The sequence below is a fragment of the Halichoerus grypus genome, chromosome 4 (genome assembly GCF_964656455.1).
Source record: "Halichoerus grypus chromosome 4, mHalGry1.hap1.1, whole genome shotgun sequence".
Classification (NCBI taxonomy): Eukaryota; Metazoa; Chordata; class Mammalia; order Carnivora; family Phocidae; genus Halichoerus; species Halichoerus grypus.
The window spans coordinates 69,596,954-69,618,475 of NC_135715.1; the positions used below are offsets into that span (position 1 = coordinate 69,596,954).

General features: G+C 35.5%; 1 protein-coding gene across 7 annotated transcripts in view; it reads left to right on the top strand.

Annotated features, from left to right (window-relative positions):
* The window catches only part of LOC118521761 (uncharacterized), a 479,907-nt gene that overhangs the window by 380,721 nt on the left and 77,664 nt on the right, over nt 1–21,522 (top strand). For 6 of the 7 annotated variants that reach the window (XR_013447025.1, XR_013447026.1, XR_013447020.1 and 3 more), the window contains one exon: nt 16,334–16,409. The gene's annotated coding sequence lies outside the window, so the exon portion shown is untranslated. Of the gene's footprint in view, nt 1–16,333; nt 16,410–21,522 lie in introns of those variants that run through there. The other variant, XM_078070497.1, reaches the window with a different exon arrangement.

Sequence of the window (21,522 nt, forward strand, 5' to 3'; positions counted from 1 at the left end):
TTTTTAAATCAGTTACTTCTGATGATTATTTATCACCATCATCATCATCATCACAGCCAATCTTTAGACATTATGCCAATACACTAAAAATTGAAGTAATAATAATAACAATAACATTTATGGGCACTTACTTTGTCCAGGCATTAAAACTAAGTGCTTTAAGTGAACTAAATTATTCCAATCTCACAACTCTATGAGGTATATATTTTTGTAATTCTCATTTCACAGCTTGAGAACAAAAATAAAAACAAACATTTAAAAATGCTTAGGTTAAGTAATGTGTCCATATTTAAAGTGCTAGTATATGGTAGAGCCAGACTTTATGTCTGACCTCAAAGCTCATGTTCATAGCAAAGTCATACTTTGTTTTGTTAACAAACACGGAAACTGAGGCTCAGAGATGCATGTATCCTGACCAGTGTTATTCATCCTAAATGTTGTGAACCTAGAACACAGGCACCCTTTGGGGTTGAAATATTTATTCTACATTTTTTCCATGCCTGGGTCACTTAAGATAAAATAGGGTACTGCTGAAAATAACCTCTAAAGCAGAAGTTCATCTGTTACTGTTCATCTGTTCATCTTAATTCACTTTTGGCTGCCAGCAGCTTGGCCATGACTCTTGGATCTTACAGTCTTTCCTAAATTTCAGAGGTTTTTTTGAGGTGTTTTTCTTTATGCCTACTGTATTGAAGCACACACAGAGTGCATTCGAGGGCACATCTCTTTTGACTATAGCACACACACAAAAAAATTCTTAGAGTATATATCTCCTATTTTTAAAAACTACAGAACCTATTTTTTGGTCAAGGTGTTTCTCCTTGAGGAGCAACTATATCACCAGTCAGTAAATGTTTGTTGAGATAAATGAATTTGAATTATTCAGTTAAAATTCAGTTGAATGCATTAATAAAGAACTTCTTTTGTGTTAGGTCTAAGAAGTTGTTAAACAGTTATTCTATGTACCTATTCTTCCATTATTCAAGAATAGCTGGAGTGAAACGAAAGAGAGGATAAGAAATTTAAATAGTTATTTATGAAATAACCATAGGAGTAGTACTCTAGAGATATCCCTTTCCTTTCTGTCCTTTAGATCTTTCAAGAAAATCTCATGTGTCCCTCTATTTACCTTAGGGAACTAGAAATTTTCCTAGGATCTCTCCTTTTTTTAAATTATTTATTTATTTATTTATTTATTTATTTATTTATTTATTTATTTATTTATTTATGGTGGGGAGGAGCAGAGGCAGAGAGAGAATCAAGCAGACTTTGCTCTGAGTGCAGAGCCCAGTACAGGGCTCAGTCCCACTACCCTGAGATCAGGAATCAAGAATCAGATGCTCAATCGACTGAGCCACCCAGACATCCCCCTAAGATTTCTTGAATACAGTACCAGAATGAGATTTATAAAGAAACTTAATTACATCCTAAAACGATATTTTCCCCCTTCCTTCCTTTCTTCCTTTCTTCTATCCTTCCCTCACTTTCTTCCTCACTCCCTCCTTTCCTTTTCTCCTCCTCCTCCTTCTCTTCCTCACTCCCTCTTTTTTACGTCCTAAAATTTATACTTATTTTTTAATCAACTACCAAATGAAGTATGGCAGTTACACATTCATCTTTGGTGATGGAGGGAGAAATCCAACACAGTAATATAAGATGTAAAAAAAAAAAAAAAAAAAAAAAAGTGAAATTTATTGTGTCTGGAATGTTCCTAAAGGGGAAAATATTTTCCAAAAGTGATTTTAAAAATAGTTGCTATATAAGGTCAAGTGGGCCCTGTCAGCTTAAACACTTTTCAAAAAGGGGAAATTTTTAAATAAGAAATAGAAGAAGAAAGAAAAGAAAACAGAAAGACTAGAATGCAAGAAGCAGTGGTCAACATGGTCAGTTTACAGATAATTCTAAATAAATATTGTCTCTAAAAGTAATCATAATACTGATGAATGGACATTACAAACAAGATAGAATTAAAATCAGAACATCAGTAATGTGAGACAGTATCTGAGCTAAAACAGTCGAGAGTCTTGCACTGTTTGGGAGAAAGATAGAAGTTTGAATATTTCATAGAATCCCAGGTACAGAGGAAATAGAAGCACCAATCATCTCTGGAAATGGGGGTTCAGAAGGAGCTAAAAGTGGAGACTTGATCATAAATCTGCATCAGAAGCAATTAGACCCCATTTCCTCTTCTTTCTCCCCCACAGCTACGTAACTACCTTTCCTTAGTCCAGCAGAAAACTAGAGATTTACCCTCTGAAGATACTGAACCAGAGGTACAATAACCCTGGGGACATTAGACCCAGTGAGTGCAGACATACTATGTGACAGTAAGAGGAAAAGCAAAGTTTATATATTAAACAGGAAAGCCCTCAGTTCCCTCACCCAGGCCCACTTTCAGGCAGGAAATTAAAGATCTACTTTCAGGGGAAACTAACCAAGAAAATAGACCTACTAATAACTGATACTTCAGATACTTGAATGGTCCCCTAAGGGAAACTTTCAGCTCACCACTCTCAATGTCCCTGCCCGTAAACAAGGAGCAGGAAGTCACTTGGTAAACAGTTTAACAGTTTCTTAAAATGTTAAACTTTTCATGGGACTCAGCAATTTCACTCCTAAATATCTAGTTAAGACAAATGAAAACCTACATCCACTCAAAGCCTCAAATGAAAATGTTCATACAGTATTGTTACTCAGAAGAGCCAAAAACTGAAAGCAAACCAAATGTCCATCAACTGATGAATGATTAAACAAAATATAGTATATATCCATCCAGTAGAATACTATTCAGGAATAAAAAGGAATCAACTACTAATAATTGCCACAGATTAAAAGTCTCTTATGGTTTGTCTCCCTCTCTGGTTTCGTCTTGTTTCATTTTTCCCCTCCCTTCCCCTATGATCCTCTGTCTTGTTTCTCAAATTCCTCATATCAGTGAGATCATATGATACTTATCTTTCTCTGACTGATTTATTTCACTTAGCATAATACCCTCTAGTTCCATCCACATTGTTGCAAATGGCAAGATTACATTTTTTTTTGATGGCTGCATAATATTCCATTGTATATATATACCACCTCTTCTTTATCCATTCATCTGTTGATAGACATCTATGCTGGAGTGGAGGGGTGTGGGAAGGATGGGGTGGCTGGGTGATGGACATTGGGGAGGGTATGTACTATGGTGAGTGCTGTGAATTGTCTAAGACTGATGAATCACAGACCTGTACCCCTGAAACAAGTAATACATTATATGTTAATAAAAAAATTTTTTTTAAAAGAACAGAGGGAGAGGGAGAAGAAGTCTCCCTGCTGAGCAGGGAGCCCCATGTGGGGCTCGATCCCAGAATGCTGGGATCATGACCTGAGCGGAAGGCAGATGCTTAACTGACTGAGCCACCCAGGCGCCCCCAAAAATAAATGTTATAAAAGGGGGGGAAAAGAATACTTGCTACAACATGAATTAACCTCAAAAACATGCTACTGAAAGAAACCTAATGCAAAAGACTACATATTGTATGATTCCATTATATGAAATGTCTATAAAAATGCAAATCTTTAGAGACAGTAGATTAATTGGCAATGAGGATGAGAACAGAGATTGCCTAAAAATGGGCAGAAGGGATCCTTTTGGGGTGATGGTAATGTTCTAAAGCTGGATTGTGGTGGTGATTGTACAACTCTATAAATTTGCTAAAAATCATTGAATTGTACACTTAAATTGGGTGAATTTTACAGTATATAAATTGTACCTTGATAAAGTTATTTAGAGAAAAAAACATATCTCATTCATTAAATAAGAACAGGATGCTGTGAAATAGAAACAATAAGAAAGAATACCTAAGTAAACATGATTTTGAAAATAATTTTTTAAATCTAATAGAAATTTGAAATTAAAGTCCAGTAATCTCCCAAAATATGGAACTGAAAGGCTGAGACATAAAAGAACCTAATCCAGGAATTACAACTTCTGACCAGTATGTGTTCCAGATACAGAGGGAAAAAATAGGGGAAATTGTAAAATAAATAAGAGCAAATTTTCCAGGGCTGAAAAGAAGCAGGAGTCCTTCACATTTTAAGTCTACAGAGACCCAAGAAGAAGGAATGAAAAAACAAAGAACTCTCCCTAGACAAATTGCCATGAAATTTCATAATATTAAGGAAAGGGTATTAAAATTTCCACAATGCAAAACACAGAAAATGAGAAACAGATGGGCATTGGTTGTCTCACCAACACTAAATGCCATAAGACAATGAAATGACATTTAAGTTCTAAGAGAAAATTACTTCAAACCTAGACCATTATACCCAAATTTTCAGTGAAAGGACACACAAAACCTTTTTAGCTATCAAAGGGCTCAGTACATTACCTCCCATATATCCTTTCTGCAAAGAACAAGGGGGAAGAGGAAGGAAATCATGGGATACAAGAAATAATGAACATCACTGAGCAACTCAGTGAACATGTTTCCCAGCATATGACAGTTATATAGAATATCTAATAAGCAACTGATTCAAATAAAAGTAGGAAGCCACTAGACTCAAAGAATAAAAGGCAGTAGGGTGGATTCCAAGCAATATACAATGACTGCAGAGCTATTAGGAAAAAAATGATGAAAATAAAAACAGATGAAAATATGTTTCATTTCTCAACAAGAGGAAAGTAAAATAATTAAAACAGCTAAGAAAGCTATAAAATATGTAAGAAAGATGGGTCAAAATACATTTCAAAGTAAACTATGGCATGATTTTGAACAATAGAAGTGAAGGAAAGAAATTCCACTTAGTTTGGATTCTTTGAATTGTCTCTTTCAAGTGACACAGCAGTTAGAATATTGTACCCATTGAGAATGAAATATAATCCTAGCACTCTATTTTGCATATGGTTCTACTTTGAAAATACTATTATTTTTTCAACTTTAAGGGATAATTGATTGAAAAATAATCTCCAAGTCTTCAATGTAGGTATGAAACAATATAAATACCATTATCATAAAGAGTAAAAGAAAGGAGGAAGTAAGTAGATATGAATATCCTCATCTAACATTGTGGGAAGCTGTGGTACAGTATTTAAAGTTGGTGAAACAACAAATAGAAGTTTAAACATGACATATAAAGTTACAAAGACAAGCAACAGAACTAAAGTCTAACTATCAAAAATTAGAACAAGGAGATAGAAACTTGGGTAAGTTATGGAGGCAAATCCTCATCTTTCACAGTGAAGAGTTATGTGTTAAATGTAAAACCAAGCAATAGTGATATAAACATATTATTCAGAATATAGGAAGATAACCCCCTTAGAATGTTGAAAAGTGTTTCTCTTGATTCAGTGCAATCCCAGTTAAAATCCCAGAAAGTTATTTAGGGGATATCGACAAATTGATTCTAACGTTTGTATGGAGAGGCAAAAGACCCAGAATAGTTAACACAGTATTGAAGAACAGCAAAGTTGGAGTCCTGACCCTACCCAACAGTAAGACTTACTATAAACTACAGTGATCAAGACAGTATGGTATTCACAAAAGAATAGACAAATAGATTAATGGAACACAACAGGGAGCCCAGAAATGAACCCAGATAAATCTATTCAATTGAACTTTGACAAAGGAGTAAAGGCAATACAATGAGGCAGACATCTTTTCAGCGAATGGTGCTAGAACAAGTAGACATCCATGTGCAAAAAATAAATAAATAAATCTAGACACATACCTTACACCCGTCACAAAAATTAACTCAAATTGGATTGTAAACCTAAATGCAAAATGCAGAAGTATGACTCCTAGAAAATAACATAGGAGAAAACCTAGGTGATTTTGAACAAAGCAATGACTTTTTAGATATAACACCAAAGGTCTGATCCATGCAAGAAATAATTGATAAACTGGACTTCATTAAAATTTAAGAGTTCTGTGAAAGACAATGTAAAGAGAATGAGAACACAAGCTACAGCCTGGCAGAAAATATTGCAAAAGACACATCTAATAAAGAACCATCGTCCAAAATATACAAAGGACCCTTAAAAACTCAACAATAAAAAAAATTAAAACCTAATTTAAAAATGAGCCAAAGACCTTAACAGACACCTCACCAAAGTAGACATACAGATTGCTGGTAAGCATATGAAAAAGCCTCCACATCATATGTCATCAGAGAAATGCAAATTAAAACAACTATAAGATACCACTACAAACCTACTAGAATGGCCAAATCCAGAACACTGACAGTGCCAAATATTGGTGAGGATGTGGAGCAACAGGAACTTTCACTGACTGCCAGTGGGAATGCAAAATGGAACAGACACTTTGGAAGACATTTTGGTGATTCCTCACAGAACTAATACTGTTACCATAAAAAGCAACCATTGCAGTCCTTGAGATTACCCAAAAGGAGTTGAAAACTTTATGTCCACACAAAAATCTGCACATAGATGTTTATAGCGCCTTTACTAATAATTGCCAAAACTTGGAAGCAACCACAATATTCTTCAGTAAGTGAATAGATAAACTGTGGTACATCCAGACAGTAAAATATTAGCATTAAAAGGAAATGAGCTAGCAAGCCATGAAAAGACATGGAGGAACCTTAAATGCATATTACTAAATGAAAGAAACCAATCTGAGGAGGCCACAGACTTTCTGATTCCAGCTATATGACATTCTAGAAAATGCTAAACTATGGAGACAGTTAAAAAAAAAAAAGTGGCTGCCAGTGGTTAGGAGCTAGGAGTAGAAAGGGGGAGGACCGCATAGGTAGTGCACAGAGGATTTTGGGGGCAGTGAAAATATTCTATATGATACCATAATGATGGACATATGTCATTCTACTTTTGTCCAAACCTATAGAATGTACAACACAAAAAGTGATGTGAACTATAAACTTTGGGTATTTATGATATGTCAATGTAATTTCATTAATTGTAATAAATGTACCATCCTGGTGGGAAGGCTACACGTGGGTGGGAGTAGGGGAAATCTCTGTGCCTTTTCAACTTTGCTGTGAACCTAAAACTTTTCTAATAAACTTAAGTCATAAAGAACAGATTTTTTTTTTAAAGTGCATGTCTTTGGAAACTAAAATTAGGGCTAGGGCTGAGGAAGGGCTTATAATTATTTAATTCATGCATTCACTCAACAGAAATTTACTGAGTACCAACTGTGTGCTAACCCTCATTTATTATTTTACTTTAACATTGTGAATATAAGAAACATTAAAAATGGAAAAGCTAAATAAAAATGAAAATAAGTTACAAATATAACATTCACAGTATGAAAACCTCTTCTATAACTGGAAATGTTTTGAAAATTCATCTTTATGTAGTTTCATAATGTATAACTTCTAGCTAAATTACTACTTAAATTGCTTTGTCCCTGACTGAACAGAAAGACTCAAATTAGAGCATTCATTTTTACCCATGCTTTTACTACTTCTCACTTCCTTTGTTCATTTAGCACTTACAACTAATCAAGTATTTCTGAAACTCAGAGCCTAAACCAAGAGAGAAAAATCTTACGGCATAAGATTTGGATTGAGTATTTGTGGATTATTTATATAATTGTTTACTTCTAAAACTAACCAAAGGGCTTTTGTAACTCTAAAATGAGGTTGTTAAAAGAGAGAAAAGAGGGAGCAGAAATTATCTAGAAGAGGCAATTTTTTAAAATTTTATTTTATTATGTTATGTTAGTCACCATACAGTACATCATTAGTTTTAGATGTAGTGTTCCATGATTCATTGTTTGCGTATAACACCCAGTGCTCCATTCAATATGTGCCCTCTTTAATACCCAAAGAACAGAACCCTACTCTGGCTTGCCTGCTGCAGTGCAGGCTGATAGGTCACAGATCAAATCAACATTTTGAACTACGGCTACTTGCAGAAAGAGTCCTGCAACATGCTTTACATATACATCCAGGAAATGCATAGTCAGGAAAATGTTTTCACTGGTATGCATTAAGAAAGATGTTTGGGGAATTCTTCCACAACGAAGAAGATGGATTGGATTTTACCTCAGGTTTCCTTGTGCCCCACCCTTCCCAATTCCTTCCATTTTATATAGAGAAGTTCCAAGCAGGGCATAAGATACCACGACAATAAACAGTTCTGCACAACAGAATCCCTCCCCTGTAGCAGTTAATAAAATGAAATGGATCTCTATGAGATCTGTTTATGCAGTTTTTCTCAGCTGTTTCCTTGGTAGAACTGAACTATGGCTTAGCCTTTCATAACTTCTGCTCTGCCATAAAAATTATCTCCAGTCCACACTCCTCTGTATCTCTACTCAGTAAACCACGATTCATTAAAAACCAAACCTCCCTCCTAAATCCCCACCAAGACCCTCCTTCCCAGTCTCCTGAGCACTTTATGTTTACTTCATTCTTCTCTTGGTCTGACAGCTAAAGAAAAAAAAAAGTGAAGTTCTATTTGTACGAAATTCACAATAATGTAAAAAATCAAAGTCGAAGTAAGAAAACTTTGTTTAGGGTCAGAGACAGAAACATTGTACAGATAGTAAAAAGCAGGAAGAGTTCACTTTAGGCAATAAGGTTGTATTATACTGTTTATTTCAACAGTTTTGGAGAAAACACTCTACCCTGCTCTATATCAAGTTCAGGGGAATCTTGCAATTACCATATAGAAATAATAGTCTAAATTAAGATTAGATGATGAGGATGAATATCTGAGCCATTAATAGAAACCAATTAGCATCCTCTCTTAATGAGCAGAATTTTTCACTAAGTCTTCCTGCTGTAAAGCCAAGGGTAGAAATGGAAATAACTGTATTGTGATAAATGCAACTAGCTATTCCCATTGGTGGAACAGGTTTAAAGACATTGAAGAAAATAATTTACATCAATGCTATGCTAAAGGTAGTTCACAGAGAAATGGGAGCTCAGATTTGGTAGTAAAGGGCCCTGGTTGACACCAAGTTGCCTAGGATTGTATTCTTATTCCTTTTTCCTGTCATGCACTTGGGCTTCAATTTCCTGCTATGTAACATGGGGCAAAATAATTACATGTCCACACAGGGTGGTTGTGAGGATTACGTGAATGAATACACATGAAGTGCCAGGCACATCCTAAGTATTCATTAAATATTAGGTATAATAATTTCTTTTTCTGCATTTCACTTAGGATGCAGAATGATAAGCTGGAAGAGATTTCTGCAGCCACTGAGCTCTATCTAGGTGTCCACAGTAAATCTTACTTGTTAGCTGTTGCAAAACAGAAAGAGAAGCAAGTATTTTTTAAAATCAATGTGTTGATTTTTTTTAAAGATTTTATTTATTTATTTGAGAGGGAGAGAGAGACAGCACGAGCAAGGTGAGGGGCAGAGGGAGAAGCAGACTCCTCACTGAGCAGGGAGCCCGATGCAGGGCTTGATCCTAGGACTCCAGGATCACGACCTGAGCCTAAGGCAGATGCTTAACTGACTGAGCCACCCAGGTGCCCCAGTGTGTTGATTTTTTTTTTTTTTTTTTAAGTATAACTGACATGCTATTATATCCTATTACTTTCAGGCATATATCATAGTGATTTGAAACTTGTATACGTTATGATATGATCCCCACAATAAGTCTAGTTACCATCTATCAGCATACAAACTTATTATAAAAGTATTTTCCTATATTTCCTATGTTGTACATTACATCCCCATTACTTATTTGTTTTATAACTGGAAGTTTGTATGTCTTAATCTTCTTCAGCTGTTTTACCTGCCCCCTCTGATAATCAACAGTTTGTTTCCTATAATGAGTTTGTTTCTATTTTGTTTGTTTTGTTTTTTAGAGGCCACATATAAGTGAAAACATATGGTATTTTTCTTTCTTTGTCTGATTTATTTCCCTTAGCACAATACTTTTTAGATCCACCTATGTTGTCACAAATGTCAAGATTTCATTGTTTTTGGGCGCCTGGGTGGCTCGGTTGGTTAAGCCGCTGCCTTCAGCTCAGGTCATGGTCCTGGGGTCCTGGGATCGAGCCAGCCCTGCATCAGGCTCCCTGCTCTGGGGGAAGCCTGCTTCTCCCTCTCCCACTCCCCCCGCTTGTGTTCCCTCTCTTGCCGTCTCTCTCTCTCTGTCAAATAAATAAATAAATAAATAATCTTAAAAAAATTTTTTTCATTGTTTTTTATGGCTGAGTAATGTTCCATTGCATGTGTGTGCATGCATGTGCATGTGTGTATACACATATATCACATTATCTTAATCTCTTCATCCATCCGTGGGTGCTTAGATTGCTTCCATATCTTGGTTATTGTAAGTAATTCTGCATTGAACACAGAGGTGCTTATATTTCTTCAAATTGCTGTTTCCATTTTCTTTGGATAGATACCCAGAAGTGGGTATTCCCACTTGCATGATGGATTCTATAGTAGTTCTATTTTTAATGTTTTGAGGAACCTCCATACTGTTTTCCACAGATGCCGTACTGGTTCACATTCCCACAAACAATAGAAGGAGGTTCCCTTTTCTTCACATCCTCAACGACGCTTGTCATTTCCTATCTTTTTTATTCTAGCCATTATGACGGGTGTGAGGTGAAATCTCATTGTGGTTTTGATTTGCACTTCTCTGATGATTAGTGATGTTAAGCATCTCTTCATGTGTCTATTGGCCATCTGTATGTCTTTTTTGGAAAAAAATGTCTATTCTTTTGTCCGATTTTAAATAGGTTGTTTGGTTTTTGATATTAAGATATGTAAGTTCTTTATATATTTTAGATATTAACCCCCTATCAGAGGTGTAATTTGCAAATATTTTCCTTCATTCAGTAGGTTGCTTTTTCATTTTTTAAATGATTTTCTTCACTGTGCAGAGGCTTTTTTAGGATAATATAATCCCATTTATTTATTTTAGCTTTTTTTGCCCTTGCCTAAAGAGACTAGTCCAAAAAAAAAAAAAAAAAAAAAAAACTATTGCTAAGACTAATATCAGAGCTTACTGTCTGTTTTCTTTCAGAAGTTTCAGGTCTTACATTTAAGTCTTTAATCCATTTTGAATTTGTTTTTGTATATGATATAAGATAATGGTCTAGTTTCACTCTTTTGCATGCCCAGTTTTCCCAAAACCATTTATTGAAGAGACCATCTTTTCCCCATTGTATATTCTTTCCTTTCTAATCATTGATTAACTGATCATATATGTGTGGGTTTATTTCAGGGCTTTCTATTCTCATGCATTGATCTGTGTGTCTGTATTCATGCCAGTACCACACTGTTTTGATCTTTGTAGCTTTGTAGCATAGTTTGAAATCAGGGAGTGTGATACTTCCAGCTTTGTTCTTTCTCAAGATTGCTTTGGCTATTTGGGGTCTTTTGTGGTTCCATAAAAAATTTAGGATTCTTTGTTCTAGTTCTGTTGAAAAAATGCCATTGAAATTTTGCTAGGGATTGTACTGAATCTATAGGTTGCTTTGGCTAGTATGGAAATTTTAACAACATTCATTCTTCCAACCCATGAGCATAATATATCTTTCAATTTATTTGTGTTGTCTTCAGTTTCTTTTATCAATGTTACAGTTTTCAAAGTACAAATCTTTCACCTCCTTGGTCAAATTTCATTCCTGGGTATTTTATTCTTTTTGGTTCATTGAAAATGGAATGGTTTTCTTAGTTCTTCTTTCTGATAGCTCTTTATTAGTGTTCAGAAATGTAACTGATTTCTAGATGTTAATTTTGTATCCTGCAACTTTACTGAATTCACTTATTAGTCCTAATAGTTTTTTGGTAGTCTTTAGGGTTTTCTATATATAGTGTCATGTCATTTGCAAATAGTGATGATTTTATTTCTTCCTTTTCAATTTGGTTGCCCTCTTCTTTTTCTTGTCTGATTGCTGTGGCTAGGACTTCTAGTACTATGTAGAATAAAAGTGATGAGAGTGAGCATCCTTGTTTTGTTCCTCTTACTAGAAAGAAAGCTTTTAGGGGCACCTGGGTGGCTCAGTCCTTTAAATGTCTGCCTTCAGCTCAGGTCATGATCTCAGGGTCCTGGGATCGAGCCCCATATCAGGCTCCCTGCTCAGCGGGGAGTCTGCTTTTCCCTCTGTCTCTGCCCTTCCTCCCCCCACTCATGCTTGCTCTCTCTCTCTCTCAAATAAGTAAAATAAATAATTTTTTTTTTTTAAAAAGAAAGCTTTTAGCTTTTCACCATTGAGTATGATATTAGCTGTGGTTTGTCATATATGGCCTTTATTATAGCCACATTGTTGAGAGTTTTTATCATAAATGCATGTTGAATTTTGGCAAATGTTTTTTCTGCATCTATTGAGATGATTATATAATTTTTATCTTTCATTTTGTTAATGTGGTGTATCACGCTGATTGATGTGTGAATGATGAACCATCCTTGCATCCCTGGAATAAATCCCATTTGATCATGGTGTATGATCCCATTAATGTATTTTTGAAATTGGTTTGCTAATATTTTGTTGAGGGTATTTGCATCTATGTTCATCAGAGATCTTGGCCTGTAGTTTTGTGTATGTGGTGCCTTTGTCTGTTTTTGATATTAGGGTAATGCTAGCCTCATAAAATAAGTTTGGAAGCATTTCATCCTCTTCATTTTTTTGGAATAATTTGAGAAAAATAGGAACTAACTCTTCTTTAAATATTTGGTACAATTCACCTGTGAAACCATCTGGTCCTAGATTTTTGTTTTGGAGAGTTTTTAATTAGTAATTTCATTTTATTGCTTGTAATTGGTCTATTTAGATTTTCTGTTTCTTCATGATTCAGTCTTCAAAGGTTGCTTGTTTATAGGAATTTATGCATTTCTTCTAAATTTTCCAATTTCTTGGCATGTAATTGTTCATGGTAGTCTTTTATGATCCTTTGTGTTTCTCTGGTGTCAATTGTAACTTCCCTTTCATCTCTGATTTTATCTATTGGTCCCTCTCTCTTTCTTGGTGAGTCTGGCTAGAGGTTCAGTGCTTCATTTTTTCAGTGAAGCAGTTTAGTTTCATTGACCTTTTCGATTGCTTTTGAGTATTTCATTTATTTTCACTTTGATCTTTATTATTTCCTTTCTTCTACTGACTTTGGACTTTGTTTTTCTTTTTCTAGCTCCTTTAGATGTAAAGTTGTATTATTTATTTGGGATTTTTCTTGTTTCTTGAGGGAAGTCTGTATTGCTATCAACTTTCCTCTTAGAACTGCTTTTGTGATGTTTCATAGATTTTGGAAAATTGTGTTTTCATTTTTATTTGTTTCAAGGTATTTTTGAATTTCCTCATTGATTTCTTCATTGACACATGATTGTTTAGTATGTTGTTTAGTCTCCACATGTTTGTGTTTTTCCCAGTTTTCTTCTCTTGATGATTTCTAGTTTCATACTCTTGTGGTCAGAGAAGATGCTTGATATGACTTCAGTCTTCTTGAATTTATTGAGACTTGTGTTGCAACCTAACATGTGATTTATCTTGGAGAATGTTCCATGTGCACTTAAAAGGAATGTATATTCTACAATTTTTGGATGAAATGTTCTGTATATATCCATTAAGTCCATCTGGTCTAAGTGATTTTCTTTCTGGATGATCTATCCATTGATGTGAGTGGGGTGTTAAGTCCTTTACTATTATTGTATCACTGTCAATTTCTCCTTTTAGGTCTGTTAATACTTGTTCTATATATTTAGGTGCTCCCATGTTGGGTAGATAAATATTTATAAGTGTTATGTCCTCTTCTTGAATTAATCCTTTTATCATTATGTAATGCCCTTCTTTGTCTTTTGTTATAATTTTTGTTTTAAAGTCTATTTTGTCTGATATGAGTATAGCTATCTCAGCTTTCTTTTCATTTCCATTTGCATGGAATATCTTTTTCTATCCCTTCACTTTCAGTTCCTGTGTGTCTTAAATCTGAAGTGAGTCTCTTGTAGGTAGCATATAAATGAGTCTTGTTATATATATACTTCTGTCTATTTAACTTGATAGTCACTTATGTTTATATGCATTCCAAAAGCAGTACATTTTTACCCCCTTCCAAGTTTTGTTTTTGACACCATATTTTACATCTTTTTATTTTGTTTATCTCTTAACTATTATATTTATAGCTGATTTTACTACTTTTGTTTTTTAATCTTTATACTAGCTTTATAAGTGGCTGTCCACTGCCTTTACTATATATTTACTTTACCATTAAGATTTTTTTCATATATTTTATTTCTAGTTATGGCCTTTTTTCCACTTAAAGAAGACCTTTAACATTTCCTGTGTCTGGTTTGGTGGTGATGAACTCTCTTAGTTTTATTTGTCTGGGAAACTTTTTATCTTGCCTTCAACTCTGAATGATGATGTTACTTGGTAGAGTATTCTTAGTTGTATTTTTTTTTTTTTTTCAGCACATCAAATATATCCTGCCACTCCCTTCTGGCCTGTGAATTTTTTTTCTTGAAAAGTCAACTGATAGTCTTATGGGGTTTTTTTGGTATGTGATTCTTTATTTTTCTCTTTCTGCCTTTAAGACTCTCTTTATTTTTCTCTTGCCTTTAAGACTCTCTCTTAAGTTTACATACTATAACATTTATGTATTCAAAGTATACAGTTCAGTAGTTTTTAGGATAATTACAGAATTCTTTATCTTTAACTTTTACCATTTTAGTTATGGTGTGGCTCTCTTTGGGTTCATCTTGTTTTGGGAGTCTCTGTGCTTCGTGGAACTGAATATCTGCTTCCTTCCCCAGGTTAGGGAATTTTTCAGCCATTATTTCTTTAAATAAATTTTCTGCCCCATTCTTTATCCCTTCTCCTTCTCAGATTCCAAAAATGTAGATGTTAGTATGCTTGGTGTTGTCCTAGAGGTCTCTTAAATTCTTATTTTTTATAATTATGTTTTCTTTTTGCTGTTCTGATTAATTTCCACTATTCTGTTTTCCAGATTGCTGATCTGTTCTTCTGTATAAACTAATTTGCTGTTGATTCCCTCTAGTGTATTTTTCACTTAAGTTATTGTATTCTTCAACTCTATTTATTCTTCTTATATTTTCTAACTCTTTTTGAAGTTCTTACTGTGTTCCTCCACTCTTTTTTCTAAGTTCAGTGAACATCTTTATGACCATTACTTTAAACCTTATCAGGCAAATTACTTACCTGTACTTGATTAGGGTTTTTTTTTCCCCAAGGGTTTTATCTTATTCTTTCTTTGGAACATATTCCTCTGTCTCCTCATTTTGTTTGATTTTCTGTATTTGTTTCCATGAATTAGGTGGAATAGCTACCTCTTCCAGTCTTGAAGGAATATCCTTGTGTTGGAGTGCCCCCTATGTAAACTGTGTATGCCTGGCAGCTTTGACAGGCAGGCTGGAGCTGGAGCAGGCATGGGCCAGGGAGTCCCAGGGCATGCTGTACCAGGGCCATCTTGACAGGACAGCTGGAGCTTGGGCTGATGTGGGCAGAGGGCCCAGGGTGCCTGGCACCGGGTCTACAATGTGGGGGCGGGGAGGGGACAGTCAGCTGGAGCTGGTATGGGCTAGGAGCCCAGGGTATGCTGAGGTAGCTCTAGCAGGCTGGCTAGAGCGCACTTGGATTCTGCTCCCATCCCACTATCAAATTGGAAAGGAATTAAAAAATGGCAATCACTAGTGCCTCCGACTCCAAAACAAGTTCTAGTAATTCCTGCCCATTTGATAAACACTCTAGGATTAGTAAATGGATTTCTTTCACTTATAGTCTAATTGCCCTTTAAACTGCTCTTTTTTTTTGCTGTACCCCAGGGCAGGGAAGTCTATGCACAGGCCCCTCAGTGATATCCCTCCCTACTCCAGGTCACCATGTTGGAGATGGGGTTCCCATCATTATGTTTCCTTCTCTCCTCTTCTCTATATTGTTTCTTTATTGTTTGTTGTGCAGAAGCTGTTCAGTCAGTCCTCAATTTTTCAGGAGGAATTGTTCTATATGTAGATATAAGTTCATAGATTCGGTGTGTCCATAGGAGGACTTGAATCAGGGTCTTCCTACACTGCCGTCTTGGACCCTCTCCAATGTGTTGATTTTTATTACTCTGTTTCCCCTGCATCCATGGTGTCTAACCCTAGAACACCACATAGATATAACAATAGAAGGACTTATGTGAGGGTTAGAAGTATTCTTCACTTTTTCATACTGAAAATGACTGATTTGGGAAGGGGGGTAGTGTGTTTCATTCTAATGACCTAATTTAATATTACTGTCAAAGTAGCAGGCTAAAGTCAGCCTATATCAAGAACCAGTTGTTAGTAGTTAAGAGTTTTCAAGGTGATTGTTAAACTATTGATAACTTTAAATCAATCATGGTGGGAGTCTTTACCTCAAAGAGATCAGTAAATGCTATAAATTGGGTCCTTTTTTTTTTCTCCCCAGAGAGCCCATTTATCAGCACACCACTGAGTAACTGTGTCATGTATAACACATGGAAGGAAATGAGGATGCTTCAAAGGTAGTGGCTTTTTCTTTTTGAAGTGTTTCCATCCTATCTAAATAACCTTCCCACCAATTGTATGACGGTGGTAGAGTATTTTTATTGTTCTGTTTTACATACTTGGAAACTGAAATAATGATGCATAGTCATTAATCATGCAAAGTAATGTCTATCAGGATGAAACCAGGACTAAAACCTAGGCTTCCTGACTTACTACAATATTTATTCTATTCTGGTTTTGAGATACAGCATCGCAGGATTTTACTTTTTGCAATTTAGGACTTCCAATTAATTTAAGAGATGCTATGATATTTTCTAAATTAACAAAAGAAAGAAATCATTAGAATTAAATATTCCATATATCACTTAGTGGGGAGTGCTTGGAAATGAGGAGAAAGTCGAAGACATGGTGAATATTTCCTACAGATGTATTTATTTGTCAACATTGGGTGAATCCTCTGCTGGTTGCTTTTGTGTATAGAAAAAGAATATCAAAGAAATAGAACGTGTACATGTTTCCCTGAGAAAGATTTCATTATGACTAGGAATCCTGAACAGATGTGAAATGCGTAAGAATGTTTACAAAGCAAAATAACAACAAATGAAATGCAGTTTTGTTCAAACTGGAAACCTGTGCACTGAGAGGTCGATCAAAGGAGGCCTTCTGGAGGGAGAGAATGTTGAGGTGTGTTTTTCAGGAAGTGTCAGCTAAAGCTGAATTGCTGAAGATGACAGCAAAGGATATTGGCCCCTGGTGTGCTAGAACAGCTAAGCAAGGACTTCCTTCCCCAAAGGATTTCCAGGCTTCTGGACATTGCTCTAGATAATGGTACCTCTTCTAGGGATGGGGAGATACAGCTCAAACCAGACACTTTTATTATATCTTTTCCAGTTTGGTAAGAGAACTGAGGTTGCAAATTAATAACAAAATAGATTGAAGCCTAGGATTTTCATTTTCCTTTCCACCATTTTCCTTAGTCATTCCAATCATTTCCTTTTGACATTCCAGTACATAAATCAGGTATGACAGTATCTGAGAAAATTTTCCTATTGTTTTCTCTGAAGCTACATGACATATTGTTGTACCACAATTAACAAAAACCTAGCAGACAAATATCTAAACCCATAAGCCAAATGGATCAGGGTATGGTTATTTGCATCACAAAAAGGATTTACTATTGTTTTATTAATTCATTTTTTATGTAGACATTTGATAAATACAGCCTATATTTTAGGCACTATAGACAGGAGGTTGTATAAAACAGGATCCCCTGCCCTCACAGATGTCAGAGTATACAAGAGGAGACTAACATGTTCTGGCATAATTAAAATCACACTTGATGTAGAAAAATGTTGGGGTTCAGAGCCAACAGCTAAGAAGGAATTCTTGAGACGTCTTTGGTGCAAAAGGTGCTTTTATTAAAGCACAGGGACAGGACACATGGGCACAAAGAGCTGCACTGGGGTTGTGATGGGTGACTGATTATATGCTTCCAAGTTGGGAGGGGGTTAGGGAAAGTACAAGCCTCCAAGGTATTTTGGAAACAAGGTTTCCAGGAGCCTGAGGGGGCTAACTATTGTTAGGAAAAGATCATTTGTTACTGTTTAGTAAAAACTCAGTGAAGAGATTCTTCAGATGTGTATCAATGGGCCATATGCTTGGAGGATGATTGCTAACATTTATCTTAGGGGGTAGAGATAAAGGAAACTTCGAAAGGAATTTTTATGTTAAAGAAGACTTAAAGGATCCTGGGGGGTTGGGATAAGTTTGCCTCTTGACCTTAGCAAAGTATTAACATCTGGGCAGCTGAGCTCCTAGAGGAATGTCACTCTGACTGTTTTGAGGACTTGTCAATGGACTATAAGTAGTAAGGAAATTTAATTTTTCTTTTGCCTTTGTTTTCCACATTAACATCCAATTGTTATAATAGAAGTTCAAACACCATAGGAATACAATGATTAGGACAGTTAACTGTTGCAGATGTTGGGCAAGTCTATAAACAGAAAGTGATGATTAAAGTGGAAATGAATGGGTTCACTGGACAAAAAAGGAGAGCTTTCCTAAAGGATGACAAAACAGAAAAGTGAGCAAGTATTTTTTTAAAAAATTGATGTGTTGCCATGGTTTCCACTGTGTTCATGGTGTTCCAATCTAGACCCCTTAGATATAATAACCGAAGGGCTCATGTGAGATTAGGAATAATCCTTTATATCACAGGAGTGAAAGGTGGTTGTTGTGATTGTAACTAGAGTGGGAAAATTGAAGTTTCTGGAGACAGATTAGGTATACATGATGGTAAGTCACTGAACATTTTCAGCAAGCACAAGAATGGTATGCTCTGATTTATGCCTTTTTGAAAAGATCATTTTAGAGATGATATAGAGGATGGATTGAAAGGTAGAATTCTTCAAATAGAAGCTTCCTTATTACATTCAAAATGTAATTTTATTTACAGAAGTTCTGCTTGCATAGAGCAAACCCTTAACCCACCCCCTGTAGCAAGTGGGCCACACCTCAGTTATGTCAGGTGAAGTCCAAAAAGTACAAATGTTTTAGTGCCATCACCTTCTATTTTTCAGTGACAAAAAGAAGTTCTGCTCAGAGCAATAGTCCAAAATTTAAGCTTGATAAACTCTGATTGATCTCATACCACCCACAGCATAAATATTTTCAAAATATCAAAACAATGATTCCAAATAATTCAGATGTATAAGTTCCCAGTTATTTATCTTCCATTTCCCGACCAAAAATGTTAAGGTTTTGAAACCTTAAGGTTGCCTTTTCCTTTGCTTTGAGATGTTGCAAATTGAAGCTGAACTATCTGCAGGCTGGTATAGGATTCATTTCATCCCTTAAGATAAACAAAGGAAAGCTTCTAAGGAAATTTCTAAAATGAGGACTCCATACAAAATATGTAGGCTCTACATCTTTTTTCAAAGGAATTTTGAAACTGAGCTCAGAGTTTGCTTCTGTTGGCTAGCATCCTGCTGAGTTAATGATTTTCAAATTTAGAAAAAATAAAATAATTAAACAAAACTGCTTCTGAGGGTACTGTAAAGGACTGAAGAAATCCATGATTATTCAAATTAATGCTCTGGAACACTTGCTGATATAGCCAGGAATAATGGCAGGCAGTTGCTTTTTCCTTGTATTTTAAATCATCTTAATTTGGAAATCATCTTTTGGCATTTATGACCCCAATTCTACTGTGTCAACATAGCACATTACTATTCTCTTTTTCATTTTTTACTTTTAAAAAAGGTGAAAGACTTTATAAAACTCAATTTCAAACTTCTTGAACCAAAGAATCCAGGAAAATGATGCCCTGCCTGCCATTTATAAATAACCAGGTAGATCACATTGTAAGTCAGCCTGAAAATCAGTTAACTCTATTTCTTTTGTCTTCTATCTGTTAGTTAACAGATCTTTGTACGTTCTTAGCCAAGGATGGGAGGAAGGGTGTCTGGCAATAGCAATTTATCTAGGATTGACTCAGACTATAGACTGCTGAAAATTTTTCAGCCGTTGGCTTTTAGAAAAATAGATCTATCTGTAAGGCTGCTTGCATTTGTAATTTCATTTCAGTCACAGTTTGATTTATCACAGCTCAGTTGACATTAGGCTGTGACTAATTCTTTCAAGACCTTAAAGCTACTGAACCTTTGTTGCCCAGGAACTCAGGAGACTGTTCAGGGGGGTGGTTTGCAAATTGTAATCAGTGATGTTGAGGGTGGTGGGAAAGCAGTTAGCCTGGTCTACATAATTGTTCAAATCATTATCTAAAAACACCATTTCAGGGCTTCTTATTGGATCAGGACTAAATTCTCTACCCTAGGATCCAATCCATTCAATTTACAGGCCTCACAACTCTCTCTGAGCTTCTCTCTCGCTCTTCCCTGGTGCCAGCCCTCTTGCCAGCTGGTGCCCTGTGGTTTGCCTATTTCTTTATTATTATGGCCCATATTTGGTACCTTTGACTTTGTTGCTCATATCCTACCTAGGATATTCTCTTAAATTCTCTCCATTAAACTAAATCCTCAAATTTCTTCAAGACCCACAGTTTAAAAATCACCTTAACAAGCTTATACCATCCCTCAAAGATATTTTGGTACTCACCAAGGCAGAAAATATAATACTCTAGACCCTTTATCATGTATTTTTAGTTCTTTCATTCATACATCATAGGGCTTTATAGCTGGAAAGGACTCTAGAGATTGTTTAAAGAAGGGGATGGTGAGGCCCAGAAAGATTGAGGGATTTTTCCAGTTATAGTTCAGTGCAGTGAAGACTGATGCTCCTGAAGATAGTCTTGAGACCCCATGATATCATGAGATGACCTTAAAATCATCAAAGGATGGTTGACTTGTGTTTATTACAGCTTCATAGTTAAATCTGAATCTCAGAAAACAAGCATTCCAGGTAATTCTTATGTGACATCTCCCAGTCCTGCAGCATAGGTATTCCTCAGAACATCACATTATGTACTCCAAGAGCAGACAGAATGTGTTATATTTTGGAAAATTTCCACAGTTGTTTTGTGTAGATTAAGGTTCCTCTTCCACTTTCCCATAGAACCATTTCCTTTTGCAGAGCAAATATCTACCATTTTTGTAATTGAATTGGACTGTAGTTATCATATTATTATAATAATGATATTATAATTGGATTATAAAATCATGAGGACAGGGACTGGGATTGTTTTGTATCATTATATCCCTGTGTCTAGAATAATGCCTTGAACACAGAAAGTGCTAAAAAAAATGTTGAGTGAATGAATGAATGTTTATGCCTTTTTTCTAGCTTAAATGTACAGTCTACAAGACAGGTTTTAGTTCTTGTTAGCTTAAAGCAATTCATTTAAAGCTTAATCAAGATTTTTAAATAAAAATCTACTAAAACATGAGTCACAATTTAAATGCCTATAGATGCAAGCAGGGAGCACATATGAGCAAAGCCAGGCTGGGTGTGAGAAATACAACACAACAGTACAAGCACAATCTTAGAAAAGGTTAATAATAATGATTAGAAGTATGGCAAAGAGCATAAGTCTCACCTAAACTAGCTGATTATTGCCATGTCAGGATGGAAACCCAGTGATTTTTATAGAGAGGCTAAAACTCAGATTTTAAT